This window comes from Canis lupus, chromosome 6, assembly GCF_011100685.1.
Source record: "Canis lupus familiaris isolate Mischka breed German Shepherd chromosome 6, alternate assembly UU_Cfam_GSD_1.0, whole genome shotgun sequence".
Taxonomy (NCBI): Eukaryota; Metazoa; Chordata; class Mammalia; order Carnivora; family Canidae; genus Canis; species Canis lupus.
The window spans coordinates 44,450,535-44,464,696 of NC_049227.1; the positions used below are offsets into that span (position 1 = coordinate 44,450,535).

At 47.2% G+C, this 14,162-nt stretch overlaps 1 long non-coding RNA gene across 1 annotated transcript; it reads right to left on the reverse strand.

The window, feature by feature from the left end:
* Positions 1–5,503: 5,503 nt before the first annotated feature.
* On the reverse strand, positions 5,504–8,384 carry LOC111096507. Its single transcript, XR_005360401.1, has 3 exons — positions 8,322–8,384; positions 6,398–8,199; positions 5,504–6,303 (listed from the first exon to the last, which is right to left on the reverse strand). It is a non-coding gene; the product is annotated as an uncharacterized LOC111096507 (long non-coding RNA).
* Positions 8,385–14,162: the final 5,778 nt, after the last annotated feature.

Genomic DNA, 14,162 nt, shown 5'->3' on the forward strand with positions numbered 1-14,162 from the left:
TTCTGAAAAACTCTTTTGATGCTTGTATTTGTCACCACCACCAAAATGAGTTGATGCAAGTTTATTCAATTGCCAAACATTTTATTTGTGATGAGAAGGGTTTTCCTTTCTCTAATTTGAGAGATGTTTTGTTTGGTCTTCAAGAGTGGCTCGAGCAGGTGTTTCTTTCCCTCTGACAGCTGGCAGGCCACACTGGCTCAGAGTTTTCTGATCTCTTCTTACCCTTTACCCCTCAGAATCTTGAGGTTATAAGGCCTGGGGCTTGCTTCGGTGTTGCTTTGGGATCTTTGACAATTTGAGCTGTAGCTCTTTTAGCCTCAGATGAAAATCTGTGGCTTCTGGAAGTCATCAAGTCAAATGAAATGGTTTCGGATACACTACCCACCTTGGCATTCCTCAGGGGTACCATCCGAGACTAATCGGTCCTCCACCTGGAGAATTCCACATACAGTCTGCTCCTCCTCCTTCTCCCCTCAGTGACACCCTCTGGAATATAAAGCTGCTGGGACACCAGCTGAAACACCACCACCACCACCTTGAGAGGGCAGTACAAAGAGTTCAGCAGAGGGAGGAAATGAGGGCCAGGGAGGCTTTCTGGAATATGTCACTGGTGCCCAGAAAAGAGGGGGAAATGAGATAGTGCATGAGGGTGACTGAGCCCTTGCTTGCTGGAGGGATGATCACTCTTTTAGAGGAAATGCCCATGCCCACAAAATGGCCAAGAGGAGAGTTGGAGGGGCTCACTTTTTATGCCTACATTTTAGTTCATGAGCAGAGTCGGTGCCCATTTTGGCTACAGACGGAGCAGGTGTGGAACTGAGGCCTCGGCTTGCTTTGGGCCTGGGCTGGGCTCGCGTCCAGCATACACGAGCAGGCGTGTCGAGCCGAGGCTGAAGTTGGTCAGACAGGAACGGGCAGGACGGTGCTTAGAGACTCCTGAAGAGGCAGACAGGCGAGGGTGGGGAGACGATTCACTTTACTGAGCAATCCCATGAGCCGCTGGGGTTGGAGGCGTGTGTGCTTGGGGCCTGTGCGGTTAACGAGCCCCTTCAGGGAATGAGACAAGCCAAGGAATGTTGCCAGATAAGCATACAGGAGACGGCTAAATTCAAATTCCAGGTATACAATGAATGTTTGGGACGGTCCTACGCTAAAAAAAGTATGTGTTGTTCTCTGAAATTTAACAGGATGTGCTGGTTTTTTTGTTTTTGTTTTTTTTTTTGGGGGGGGGGATTGGTTTGGTTGGTTGGTTGGTTTTATTTGCTAAATTTGGCAGCCCTAAATTCTGGAGGCCCAGGTCCGATTGAGCAGGTGGGCAGCAGCCTCGTGGGGGCGGGCCACGTGGCACCCAAGGGTTCTGCTTAGGAGGCAGGCTTGCTCCTTGGAGCCCCTGCGGCCAGTGGGGGTGTTGGGAGACCTGCTTCTACCGGGTCCAGTGGAAAGCTGTAGGCTATGTACAGGGAGACTTTGGACCGAGTTATGAACCCAACGGTAATTAAAAACATTTCACATTTTTCCAGAACTTTTTTTTTTTTTTTTTTTTGAAAGCAAGAGAAAGGTAGGGAATCCTAGGGGCCGAGGGTGTGACTTCAGATAGAGACTCTAAATGTGAATCCTCCATAGCTAGTTGGTCAGTGCGGCCCGATGGGGCAGAGGGGAGAAGAAGGCAATGAGCACCTGCTCGGGGCCAGGCATTTTCTGTTTGCTTCTGTATTTATTTTCACAACAGCCACTGTCACACAGGGGGGTGGCAGTGCCTACTAGCTCTCCAGCACCCAGCCCTTTTCAGGATCTGCCTCTCTCTCCTCCACCCCCATCCCTCCACGCACATATCCAAAGCCGGGACTTGGCTGCTCTAGTTTCCAGGCAAATCTTATTATCTAAACTGAGACAACAGGAAAGTCTTCTGAAGCCTTGGAATGAGACACCGAGGCTGAGCCTCTTAATTGTGGGAAGAAAAGTTAGAAGGTCATTTGGACTCAGAAGATGGGTTTGTCCTTTCAGACAGCCAAACCCATGGGTGCGTGCCATTGAAAGTGCAGCTAAAGTGGGAAAACGTGGACGAGAGAGGCAGAGAAGGAGAGGGACAGACAGAGAGACACTGCTGACAGCTTTCCAATTCAGCTGTCCTTACAACTGGCCTGTCAGAACTGCAACCTTTTTTTTTTTTTTAATTTTTATTTATTTATGATAGTCACAGAGAGAGAGAGAGAGAGAGAGAGAGAGAGAGAGGCAGAGACACAGGCAGAGGGAGAAGCAGGCTCCATGCACCGGGAGCCCGACGTGGGATTCGATCCCGGGTCTTCAGGATCGCGCCCTGGGCCAAAGGCAGGCGCCAAACTGCTGCGCCACCCAGGGATCCCCAGAACTGCAACCTTTGAACTCATCTCAATTTTGTTTTCAAATTCTGAGTGGCTTCTTGTTCCTCATATTAGTGTGTATTATTGTTAATTCTTCTTTACAACATATCACACGGCAAAGAACGGATAATACCTGTGTGGCCAACCACGTAGTCACTGCTCTGTGTGGTCCCAATATGTCTGCTTTTTCTGCAGCATCCCACTGAGCCCCCTTCTCCTAGCATGACCAAGGATGAGCATCAGGTGTTTCATCTTCCTTTCCTGGGCAGACCACAGAGGTGGCGAAGGTTTATCCAGACACAGAGACCAGAAGGACATAGTTCCTGAGGTCAATTGAAAGCAGAAAGCTGGGCTGGGCTTGTGCAGCAGGTGGGACCAGACTTTCCCAGCCACATGGCCAGAGAAGGCACAGATGACCGGGGCCTGGTCCTCAGGCTGCCAAATACTCAGAAGGTTCAAGTAAAGCTGCTGCAGAGTCATTGTGGGAGGCCAGAGATTAGACGGGTCCCAAAAGGCATCACTGATTGGCTGGGCACCTGGCACACAGTGATGACACCAGACTGAAGTGGTTCCTGCAGTCTAGAACTTACAGTTTCATGAAAAAAGAACACAATAAACAAATAACTGTAACTAAAAATTAGTTAATGCAAGTGATAGATATGCTGTGAAGGAGGTATTCGGCTATCAGGATGGGGGTAACACAACCAGCCAGAGCTTAGTGTGGTGCAGCCCAAGAGGGATAACAGTACCGACGCTTCATTTCGGGGACTTAGAATTCATCTTGTGGGTGGGGGAGACCCACTGGTGGGGTAAGTGGGCTAGCTTACCAAGGGGGAAAGGAGGAACAGTGATAAAGACTAAACTTTGTAAGTTCTTCTTGGATTTCATTTATCCAACCCATTCCTGTTGGGTAAAGCGTTTGGGGTCTTGGTCAAGTCGTTGAAAGTCAGTTATTTACAATCTACTTGAAGACAAATTTGTTAAACAGTCAAATTACTAAAGTTGGTCTGATACATTCTTTAACTGGATTTAGACCAGTTCGTCATGGCCATTTTGTGGGCATGGGCAAAGACAGGGCACAAGGCAGGAGCAGGACACGACAAGAAGATAGAGGCAGAAGCAGGGGTATGAGATCTCAAATCAGAAGGGCGGCAAGAGGCATGTGTTTAAGGGAAACCCAATCTATTTGCATATAAAACTTCTACCCTTGGAAAGGTCCTGGGCGCTCAAGACATGAAATCCACGGGAAGCTGACGTTCAACTTAGAAGAGTCTGACTGACATGGCAGCTAAAATGCTAAAGCAACAGCCTTGGAGAAGCCATGGCAAGACCAAAGCATGGGGGAAGGCCTCAGGTGTGCGATGAGGTTGATCAGCCGATAGAGGATTCGAGGCATTGCAGTTTGGGCAGATTGGTTAATCAGACAGGTGGCTTTCAGAAATGCGGGGATTTCAGGGGGCTGCCTACTTCCATTTGATTTGATTCATTTATTTGTCAGGGCTCTTTTTTTTTTTTTTTAAAGATTTTATTTATTTAGTCATGAGAGACACAGAGAGAGAGAGAGAGAGGCAGAGACACAGGCAGAGGGAGAAGCAGGCTCCCTGTGGGGAGTCCGACGTGGGACTTGGTCCCAGGACCCCGGGGTCACTCCCTGAGCTGAAGGCAGAAGTCAGGGCTCTTTTAGATTCAAGGACAGAAACTCAAAATGGCATTGGCAAAAATTTACCGGAAGAATATGGGAGCATGCTACGTAATGGGAGCAAGAATCCAACAGCCAAAGGGGAGGCCGGAGCTGCAGCAGGTCCCCAAGGGGGGCGCCTGGCCCACAGCTGCTGTCAGCCCAGCCTCGCATCCCGGGGCTCCCATGCCTGCCGTGGACAGACCTTCCTCCCAGTTTGGGTCTGAAAATTTCAGAGGAATTCTCTGGCCAGCATGAGAAAGGTAGCCCAAAGCAGGGGGAGGCAGTTTCCAGAAGAAGGAGATATTGTGAGCAGATGAAAGAATTGTGCGTCGCTTGTAGGCCTCACCAGAAGCCGGGGACGATGCCCAGGCCGTGCGCACCCACAGTGCAGTTCTTGTAGATACGAGAGGACACAACTAGCTGGTTCCCTCCCTGGACAGGCCCTCAAGCCTTTCGTCCCCACCTGCCACTTAAAATGGTGATCCCGCCTCCACCGTTCCCTCGGACGGCAGAGGCCCCTCAGCTCGGTGCACAGCAGATGCATGTTGCCGGAGGGGACGGGAAACTGCTGGCCAGGTCGGGCCCCACTTTGAACAGGGCAGTGGCTGTTTGCTGAATCCCAGGGGGCTTCATACAGAGGGAATGAGCAGAGGGAGAGGGCCAGGGACATGGCTGAGGGGCTCTGTGGAGCTCACCAGGGCTCAGTGGGGTCAAGGCCACCGAGACGTCCAGCCTGGCCCTGGGAGCAGCCAGGTGTGCTGTCTGCACAGCGCCCCCGAGCTCTAGGAGCACCGGCGAGGAACCAACCAGGCGCAGGTTCCTGCCAAGGCCTCCCTTGGCCCGCATGGGGGGGACCGTCTCTGAAGTGGCGGCCGCTGGCCCGGCTCGCTCTCAAGTTCGCGGAGGACATATGGGCCAGGCAGGGATCAGTGATGGAACATCTGGCCCAGGAGCAAATCAAACGGCCCCAGTGACTAATTTAAGAGCGTTGCTTCTCCATTGTTCTTTCTGTGGCCCCATGCCAAGGTCACCGTGGGTGGCGGGCTCGAGAAGCCGCTGCCCCACCTACAGCAGTCCCCAGGATCCAACTAGTTTTCCTTAAAAGTGAATCGATAGCTCTTTCTTTGAAGATAGAAACAGCAGCTACCTATCACTGAATCCTGAATTCTCCCAAGCGTGGCTAGCCCCTCCTTGCCGGCCCCCAGGCACCCCTGTTTCTTATTAGCCATTTATCATCTTGCCTCAGAAGACTCTCTTTTTTAAAAACTCTACTGAATTCAAGTGTGACATGTTCTATTTCTGCAACTGAGCTTTTTCTCCTTTTGGTTCAAATAAAGGAAACAGCAAATATTAAAGAGCATGAGAGAAAAAGCACAAATGCCTGGGCCATTAATAGACAAGATTGCCTGTGGTTCAGATTTTGGTGGTTTATATAATAGCCAGAAAGGGTCTTTAAATTAAATATCCATTTTCTTTTGAATTATCTTTAATGATACAATACAACCATATAATTTTCAGCCAAAGGAGAGGGTTTGGTAGGATATATGATCCTTCTTATATCCTCTTTTTTGGGTCAGAATCATGCATCACATAACTCATTCTTGAAGTTCTCCCCTGGAAATGATATGTCTTTTCCTCAGAAGTTATTCTAGTTAAACATGTGCTGTGGGATAAGCCAGGGCTTCTGTGTTTGTCTGCATCCTAGCTCATGGATCACATCCAGCTGGCTGTCACGGCGGTGCCTCTGGCTTCACCTCCTCACTCAGTAGCACACTCTCTTCGGGCTCTGGGTACCCACCCAGTCATGGGATGGTCAATCAAGATTATTGTGGTTGGTCCAGATTATTCCTCCATTGGTAATACCTAGAAACATCTCCTGATTCTATTCCTAGCAGAGAGAACATATTCCATCCCCAAGGGAAGCAAATGCTCCCTTTCTTCCTGCTGATCCCAGGCACCTCCCAGCTTCCAGAAATGATTCTGGAATTGCCTTACTGTTATTTTCATTGGATTTCTTCAGTGCAGCCCTGGTTGTCCTTCCTCCCTTCACAGACGTAGACTGGGGTCCTATGTAAGGCAGGCTGTCCTAGGCAGGTAGATGATCACAGAGAGACGAGACAAATGGAATCTAGTTCTAGGTCCGTCACGAGCTTGCTGTGTGCTCAGAGACAAACTACAACCTCTCTGTGCCTCTGTGTACCTTCTTTTAAGAAGCGCATCTTCTGATGTGGTTATCTCATAAGGTGGGAGTGGGTACCAGTGCTGTGAAAGCAAGGTGACAAAAATGAACTGACTTTGAAGACCCGATATTCTAGTGTTCAGAGCCTTCCACTACGTCTTAACTCTTCTAACTTACTCAGAGTCATATTTGTCAAATGAAGCTTCCAATGGATTCCTCCAGATTTCCTGGGAGCTGGTCAAGAAGGCAATGCAAGGCATTGTCTGGAGCTTGTTCCTCTTGGTTGCGTGACTACCCATTACAGCTGTCTGATGATGACAACACAATCATTTGTCTAGCAATTACACAGCACTTTCATTTTACTGCCTCTTTTAATGTTGCCAATAACCCCGTGGAATAAATATTATTTCCCCTATTTTATAGATGAAGAACCTGAGGTTTTGAAAGGTTAATGACTTATTAGATGATGCTCAGCTAGCAAGAGGGAGAGTTGGAATACAAAACTAGGAGTTCTGATTTCAAATCTAATAATTTCCATCTTTCTAATGGTTTTCAAGCTGTTTCCTCCAAGCTCTGGGTTTGGGGCAGGATCTCAGGGGAACAAGGGCAGCTAAAGCCAGGGGAGCTCAGATCACCTGCTTCAATCAAAGCATCTTTTTAAAATGTTTTCTGTTTTATATTTATAGAATTCCACACTAAATTTGGTTTTGAACAAAATGTTCCTGGTGCTGAAAAACAAAGTTTGTGAGCCACAACACTATACCATATGTGTTGAAAATGAAACCTTTTATCAGTCCTCTCTTTAGCAGCCAGAGGATTTTTCCCCCTTTGCTGCAGCAATCTCAGCTTGAAATCCTCTTTCCCAGAGGAGCTGACCACAGGTCCTCTTTCTATGCTCAGGCCAGTGAGCCACATTCTGGTTTGGTGGATCCTTCACAGGAGAAGTGTTCTGTGGCCACAGTAGTTGACACTAAGCCAGATGTTGTTCAGCACGGATAGAGGCCCTGTTCCTTTCCTTAGAAGAATTGAATCACATGTTCCAGCTTGCCTTTTAATATAAAAAGAAAAGGCTAGTTTCCGTTTTAATTAGATGAACTAATTACATGTCACACATCTCCTAAGCAGTTTTGTATTTGCCCTAACTGTGATGCTGACATTAGCATTCAAAGATGTAGTTCTCGCGGTGTACAGATGTTGGCTTTATAGACTGTCATGTTCCTCGTGGCCACAAGATGTCAGGCAAATATGGTCGTGGGATGTAGGTGCGGGAAGGTGCCGTGGCTCCTGAAAATGCCATTGATGAGTTCATTAGCTGATTAATATCCTTCCAATAAGCTTGTTGGAAGAGTATAGGGAAAGTCTATGAAATGTGTCATATCGTTATCCTGTTGATAGAGGTGCTGAACACCACGAGCTGGTAATCAGATTAAGATGAACAAATATTGATTGTACATGCTTGCACGATTAAATCCTGAATAATTAAAGGCCACTGAGTTTCCCAGATCTTTCTCTCGTGTGTGTTACCATGAGCAACATGTGCTGTATTTAAAGACTACCATGGGCAGAGGTGACTACAGGAAAGAAATAGGATTAGCTAGAGAAGTGATCTCCTTTGAAAGTTTCTGTGTGAAAAATCTGAGAAAATGAAGAAATGGGTTTTAATAACTTTCATATAATCATGAGACACTTTATAAACTGGAATATATTAAATTTAAAATAAGCACATGCTTAGACATGTGCCTTTTAGTCTCCTGAATGACTACCTGTAGCAGCTACCTTGGGATCCGAAGAAAGCAATCATGACAAGTAAAGGTTGGGTCCAATCAATATGCAGTTATTGAGTTCCTGCAGACGGCCAGGTGCTGGTGAGGATGCAGAAGACCTTGAGGGCATGGTCTATGCTTCACCCTTGCTTCTATCCTCCTCATTTATTTCCTTTCTCTCAGGCTTCTGCTTCTTAACCCTTCAAATGCTACTTACTGTTAAGCAAGAAGATAAGGAGATGAGCCATTATTCATTTACCTTTGAAATCATATTTGCTTTCTATGATGTGCTAAACTGTGGCCTGAGAATTCCAAGATACATTTTAAATGGTACTCACCTGAGGGCACCTGGGTGGCTCAGTCAGTTAAGTGTCCGGTTCTTGGTTTCTGCTCAGGTCATGGTCTCCCTGAGTCAGGCTCCACTCTTAGCATGGAGTCGGCTTGAGATTCTCTCTGCCTCTGCCCCTCCCGTTCATGCTCTCTCTCTCTCTCTCTCTCTCTAAGATAAATAAATAAATCTTTTTAAAAAATGGTGCTCACCTATCTAATAAAAAAGTATGGTCATGGAACAGACAAGCCAAAAATCAAATTACAGTGGTCTGATGTTAGTGATGCGACCAAGTAGACGCCCGTGGAGTGCACGGGGTAGAAAGGATTAATTCTGCTTGTTCCTGAGAATGTCGTGGCTGTTCACAAAAATGATGAGCTGGAGCTCACCATGTAAGCAAGATGGGGCAGCCTGAAGGCTTAGAACACATGAAGGCAAGCGTGTTAGTGCCAAGGCTAAGTGCTGTATGAAAGTGCTCTACAACATAGCGTCTTGGAAGGAGTCTGTCACTGAAGTCTCTCACCCAACAGTCTGAAGGTGAGAAGTCAGTGGGACAGGGCAGCTTTGCCCTGCCAGGTCATTCAGGGACTAACGTCCCTCCAACTTGGGCCCCCCAGGATTGACAGAGCATCAGCTGGCTTGCTGCCAGGAACAGTTCCAGTCATAGGGAGGAAAGAGAGAAGAGGTCCAGGGTAAGCAAGTTCATTTTAGTCAAGTGAGGCAGCAGTTGCACACTTCTCTTCCTTCTACATTCCACTGGCTTTGAGAACAGACACACGGCCAAATCTAGCTTCAGAGGAATGGTGGTGTAGGTGGGAGGAGCAGCAGGGTAATATAGTTTTAATAAGGTGAATAGGGGAAGACTAGGCTGTGGGGAGCAACCAGTAGCCTCCAACGGGTCATAAAGGGAATGCTGTGTGGCAGGATCTGTCTATGGCGAAGTGTAGCTGGATTATGGCTGGTGTGGCTGGTAATGCGGCTGGTGGGGTGGGGCCAGGGCATGGAGGAGTTTGAAAACTCCATGAAAACATTTTATTTTTAATTTTTTTGAATGTGTTTATTTATTCATGAGAGACACAGAATGAGAGGCAGAGACACCGGCAGAGGGAGAAGCAGGCTCCCTTTGGGGAGCCCGATGTAGGATTCCTTCCCAGGATCACGACCTGAGCCAAAAGCAGTCGCTCAACCACTGAGCCACCCAGGTGTCCCTACATAAAAACATTTTAATGAGACCTATGTGCTGACATTGTGCTTGGGGTAGATCGCTCTACTTTCCTCTGCTTCCTCTGGTATGGCTAGCCTGGAGGCAGGCAGTGGTTGGTTGTAGGTCCACGTCAGACAGGGCTAGGGCTTCACTCAGGGGCAAGGAGGGCTGAGGGGGATGGTAGAGTAAAGAGACGCTTAAGCAAGAATTTGAACTAAAACTGGCTGATAAGTAAATTAAAAAATGTTAACAAATCAGACAGACAGTATTTCTGCCAATGGCAAAGCCTCTTCCCCAGAGAACAGTCCCACCCCTGTCCCCATCCCCCCACTTTTATTCAATGCCTAGAAATCAAAGGAGCAGAGTGGGTCTTTGCTTTACCCAGTTGGGTCCATGTTCTTTACTCATGTCATTATCACGACGACCTTGAAGGCTCAGCGCCCTGAATGTGCTGGTACATTGAGGGTATATCTGCCTCTCAGGGACCGAGGCACATAAGTGCACAGAGATAGACCCAGAAAAGTCAGAACTCCACTTTAGTTACCTGTAATAGCAGTGCAACTGGCAAGCAGACAAATGTCAACTTGACCAGCTCTCTGGGGCACATTCTGCACCGGAAGTCAAATTATTAGAAGGGTGTGGAGTAGAACAGGGGAATTCTATATTGGAGTATTAAGGGGTGTTCAGTTCTGGTAGCTTGATGCATTCATCCGCAAGGTGGGATTGGGTCTATCAGGAGCATTAACTTCTCGGGTTGGACTCTTCAGGCATCTCGTCCGAGGAGATGGAAGGAGACCCTGGAGTTTCCATCACTATAGTCACACTAATTACAGCCCCCACACGGAGACTCTGGTAAGAACCCGGGCCCCTCAGCCCCAAGGTGGGGACTAATGGGAATATATTTTATTTTGGAGATGTGTCAGAAGACATCGAAGACTGAGAAATCATAGGCTCATCTTCTACATTAAGGATTAGCAAGCTTTTTCTGTAAAGCATAGGATAATACATATTTTAAGTAGTGAGGGCCATATGACTTGTGTCGTAACTACTCAATTTTGTAATTTTGGCACACACACACACAAACACGCAGCCATAGACAATAGGTGAACAAATGTTCCAATAAAACTTTATTCACAAAAACAGGCAGTAAGCTGGATTTGGATCGACTGACCCCACTGCCTATCTTAGATTCTTCTCTCTTAATTCACAAAATCTTTCTTGAAGGAGGATTCAATATTATTGATCTTTTTCCCTACTAAATCTTAATTATGTTTAAGTTTACCCACCCTGAGTTTGCTGTCAGACCAACATGATTGGAATTGGAGATGTTTCCAAAGCTACAAGTCATAGAGAACCTTTTAGCTGCTACCGCACAGAGGCATGTCACACTCATTCTGTGGAATTCCATGGGTTGAGTTCTCAAAAGTCCATCTTATTTCCCCCCAAGCTCCAGAGTAGCAACTCACTCTGTATCTGTTATGGAACCCATTTTACAGGTGAGCAATCCGAGTTACAGCGATGCTGGTAAATGAAAGAGTAGGAGTTAGATACCAAATTAGCAAACTCCAGGCCCGGGATCCTTTCCACTCTACATTTTCCTGGGTTTATTCTAACTCTAAGTATAAAATTTGGACAGGGAAGAAAGGCAATTTAGCTTAGAGTAATGACAGCGGGGAAATGTGGTAATACAGGTGTAGCAGAAAATTATTAGGATCTGAGGGCTATAAAAACAAACAAAACTGGAGTGTAAACCCAGGTTCCCTGCCTAACACCTTCTTTATATCTAGGGCAAACATGACCTTTCTGGAACAAAGGAAAGAGGTGATTTAGTCATTGCAGCTAAAGCAAGTTTATGTGACTGTGTGTTTGGATTTAATCTCTACACTTCATTAAGCATACGGTAGTGAACAATGTCTGCTTCCTACTGTACTGATGAGGGGGCATGTGACCAGAAATATCCTTCAGACGTCTGTGAGCAGCTTCTGGAAGCTGCCAGGCTTAGCAGATGGAATTCAGGAAAATGTTGATTCCAAGGCCCCTGGTTGTTATGGCAGTTGTATCACAAATTGGAGGTCCTCGTTCTGGCCAATAACGCTCCTAGAAATCCTCCCCACCCCGAACCCCACCCCGCAGGAAACAGCTGCTCCCTTTTCTCTCTTAGTTTTGCTCTAAGAAGGCCTATAACACTTTTATCCATTTATAAGTCTCTTCCTCTGGTTTTTTGGTTTTGTTTTGTTTTGAGGCAACAATGAGGTTGAGTCTTTCCACCTAGCACAGGGCCTGGCCCTTAGTAACCAGTCATTCTATAGATATTTGATAAGGGAAAGAAAGCTTCCCAATGCTACCTTTTTTTTTTTTTAACCTTTGCTCTTTATATATACTTTCCAAATATGAGTTTGTGGCAACACTTGCCTCCTCTCTCCCTCCTCACACTTGGTTCCATCCCATGCTCATCCCTGGAGGGAAGCACGGCTTTGCATGGCGTCTCCCCACGTGCCAGGCAGGGGTTTATGTGCTTTGCATGTCTCGGCTCCTTTAATCCCTTTACACTGCTCGATATTCTCCTGCACACTGCTCTAGGATTAGCTTGTGTCTGGGTTCCGAATTGTCTACTATTTAGCCGTCTGGGTTTCCATGGCTCCCCTTCCTAGTCTATGACATCATCAGAAAAATGATGGTATTTAATTCATAGGTTTCATGAACTTTAAATGACACAATACATGTAAGGTGCTTAGCACAATGTCTGGGACAGAGATAGGTCTTTAACGCCTAATATTAAGCTTGAGAGATGACATGTTAGCAGATGAGAGTCTGTCTTTCAGACGCTTTATGGTCAATAATGTGATTATCTACCCAGAGTCCCTCAGACTTGTACCATGGAAGCCACAACTAGGTCGAGGCAGGACCCCGGGGGGAGGGGGGCAGAGAGACCTAAAGGAGAAAGGAGAGAGAAGGAGCAGCAGGCCACCCTCTGGACCCAAGGAGAGCAGCACAGATACGATTTGTGCCACGCTCTGGCCTAAGCATGTTTGTGATGAGCTAGAGTAAGAGTGGATTCTCTCTGGGGAATGGCTCGTGTGGCCTCCCAGACATTGTACAGCATGATGGCAAGATTACAAATGTCCTACTTAGGTGGTTAAGCAGTTGGTCAATAATTATTTATTGTACGCCTAGCCAAGCACCGTCCTGAAAGCACTTGCTCCATACCCTAAAAATGATCACATGTAACACTTGTTATGATGCGACCAAGGCAGACTAGGAGTGACATCCAGGCAGTTCAAGAAGGGATGGGTTCCGGCCAGAAGTGACTCCGGGGAGTCGCTCATGGGCAGGAGGCAGGCTGTAGAGAGGAAATGATGACAAGGGTAAGACATTTCACCGCACAGAGGTCTTCAGACACATACCATTCAAATGGAAATGAAAGCCGCGACAAATTAAGGAAAATTAAAAGCTCTCCTTGCTCCTTCTCCTTGCAGGACACATTCTGTGGTGTACGGCCCAGTGGAACAAATGGGAGACGGTCAGGGCTTTCCACTTCCAAATATCCATCAGGGTCAGCTGAGGAGAAGGCTCAGGGAGGGCTTCTGGGGGCCTATGCGCCCTGAGCAGACTCCTGAGGGGATGGTTTAGCCAACCTGCCCTGATGGAGGCTCCCCAGATCTTCATGCCCATGGTCAGCTCAGGCTCCCGTTAAGCCTCTGTCACTTTCCTAGCCTTTATCTTGCAAAAGGGGGGGGAAAATCACCCTTCGGATCTTGTGTGGGTATTGTTAGGAAAAGGTACGCTTTCCTCTTGGCTGTACAGCTGTCTGTTACGATATGTTATAAATAAATAATGTTTCTATGGGAAAAAAGAAGACAGAGGCAGGATGGGGGGACAAGGCTGAGCGGAAGGAATGGATGCCAGTTAGGAGAACCTGCACCCAAGTATGAACGTGGGCTACACCGGACAACGCGCGGCCCGCAAGGCAAGCTCAGGTGCCCGCAGCCTTGAGGGGGTGCAGAGGGGCGGCTGCCAGGTGGCCTTGCCTTCAGATGGGGGGCTGCGTCAGGCAGGGCAGGAAGGAGCTCCGTGAGGCCCTCACTGCTGGATGCAGGTAGCTCAGGTAGCTCTGGGGGAAGCGGCTCTGCCAGGAGACAGGGCAGGAGTAAGGGAACCCAGGATCCCTTTGGGGATTATTTCCATGAGGGAAAGAAAATAAAACAGAAGATATTTAAGCAACTAGAATGTTCTAGAAGATAACAGTCTGAAAGATTTAATTCCTCCCATGAAGTTCAGTATAGGAATGATATCTACTCTGCGTCCATGTTAATCAACTCCCGACTTCTGTCTAGGGATGCGTTCGTTCCTTCATTCCACAAAGTCTTGACAAACATTTCCCGTGTGCCGCCCAAGATAGGTCTTTGGATAAGATAGGCGAAGGTGGCAGGAACAGATGATAAAAATCAGTATATTGAATAAAACATATTTTAGAAGATGATAAGTGCTCTGAAAAAAAAAAAAAAAACAAAAAACAGAAAAAAAGAGTAGGGGTGTGGCAAGGGGGAGGTAGTTGACCGGTTAAGTTTGGGAGGCAGGACCACCTTATGGAAAGGTGCTACGACAGCAAGGACTTGAAGCCTTTGAGGGTATCTGGGAAGAGGATGT